Below are 1,927 nucleotides of genomic sequence, written 5' to 3' on the forward strand. Positions count from 1 at the left end.
TATATATCTCTATACGCTATATTCGAGATACGTGCAGTGAGTGTTGTGTTATTCATGTTATCCGTATATGATGAATAAATCCATCAGTTGTATAAATACTATCTAAAGATTTGCGTTCATTTCACTCTGGGTTTTCCCGCTACTGCATCACCGTCCTACCTTCGCGGTAGGAGCGAAAAATCATCCCGAAACAAATAAATTCCACGCGCTAACCACAGCGCGTGGAAAAATTCAGTGTGGTCACCCCTAGCTCCACCACATTAGTAGTATAAAACTGCCGAGTTCTGCGCGCTTTTCACGTATGTGCGCGCAGTTATTTTTGTGTGAATATATAATGAGGGTGCTACATTTTATGTGTGAACCTAGCCCGACCAGGCTGTGCGACGGATTGTCTATACATTCTATACAGGTATTCTAACCCTAGCAATACCGTTTCTTGGAGCTAGTGTGAACCGAGCATCTGATTTGTGAATATATAATGAGGCGTTTTTATATGTGAATAAGCCTCTAGCCTATAGAAGCCATAGTAAAGTGTTTATTTTACCGTGAAAGTAAACCATTGTACGTCAACCCCAGCTTTGACTCTTCATAGTTTTTATTCTGCGCGTGACTTCCTTCGAGTATCTGTTTAGCTAAGCACGAGAAAGAATCTGCGGTCAAGAATCACAACGCAAGAAACAACGCTATTATACAAGGCCTATAACTTTATCGCGCTCCATATTTGGAGAGGCGACGTCAAGAATTACCCTATACGATCAAAGCTCTATTTCAAATATATGCCACCCTAAAAACTAGCTAGAAAATTACCAGAACAAGGTTTAACCTGGTAAATGCGTAAAATAGAAAAGGTGTACGGCTACAGTCATGACATGTTATACCAGCTGGCATGCATTTCCTGCTCATATGAAATATGCGCAATGAAATATATGAATTTAAAAAGGCACATTCAATCATGATGTATATATACACATTGAATATACCTGCTTAATTTAATAACATACAAATTATAAACCTGCTACACTAGTATCGCCCCAATACATACATGTTTGCTGGGTATATCTATGTTTACTTTTTATAGATAACGTTTGAGGCAACCAGTTTAAAAGGGCGATTATGTGTGGAGCAACAGAACATCGCGCAATGATGATTCTATTCATCTCTAACTTCGTTTACGGGGTGAGTGAAATAAAGACACGCTTTTTGCTTTTTATCCATGTTCTTAATTGTGATTTATCATTGGTCTTAAATTACATGCACACATCTATATGTAACATATGTTTTACAAATGTTGCATGAATTAGTCAGCGGAGCTAGACTATGGGTTGTTTTAGTAATTGTTTATCTAGACAGAGCGTCGCGCATCTTGTGCGGCTAGATTGATGTTATAGGGAGACTGGTAAACGTGTTTTAGGTCGGGCGTTTCTAGGGTCATTGTGAGCTGGAGGTAGGACACGGTCTGGGAGAACGGGTGACATGTGCGCTCAGGATGTAGGGGGTTTGGGGGTAATATATAGAAGGGAGATGAGCGAGACGGGAAGAGAGGCAGAGATGTAGGGGTGGAGGAGTCTGGTTGTGGTCCCGGGAGGAAGCACACGTACGCGCTTACGCACGTGTGCGCGTTTCTTTGTCTCTCTGTGCAAGATATTAAAGTTTATTCAGTTTAATACACTTCTATTAAGTTTGGCCTACTTCATCATTTCTACAAACGCAAACATTAATTCAACGTTATATATATATATATATATATGCATCTGTGTGGGCATGCGTGCGTGTGCGTGTGCGTGTGCGTGTTCGTGTGTGTGCGCGCGCGTGCGTGTGTGTGTGCGTGCGTGCGTGTTTGTGTGTGTGTGTGTGTGTGTGTGTGTGTGTGTGTGTGCGTGTGTTTGTGTGCGTGTGTGTGGGTGTGTGTGTGCGCGCGTGTGTGTGT

The 1,927-nt window shown here is 41.7% G+C and overlaps 1 protein-coding gene across 1 annotated transcript in view; it reads left to right on the top strand.

The window, feature by feature from the left end:
* The window catches only part of LOC106807560 (tetraspanin-3-like), a 25,322-nt gene that overhangs the window by 19,062 nt on the left and 4,333 nt on the right, over positions 1 to 1,927 (top strand). The window lies entirely within an intron of this gene.

Source organism: Priapulus caudatus, unplaced genomic scaffold (genome assembly GCF_000485595.1).
Source record: "Priapulus caudatus unplaced genomic scaffold, Priapulus_caudatus-5.0.1 Scaffold223, whole genome shotgun sequence".
Taxonomy (NCBI): domain Eukaryota; kingdom Metazoa; phylum Priapulida; class Priapulimorpha; order Priapulimorphida; family Priapulidae; genus Priapulus; species Priapulus caudatus.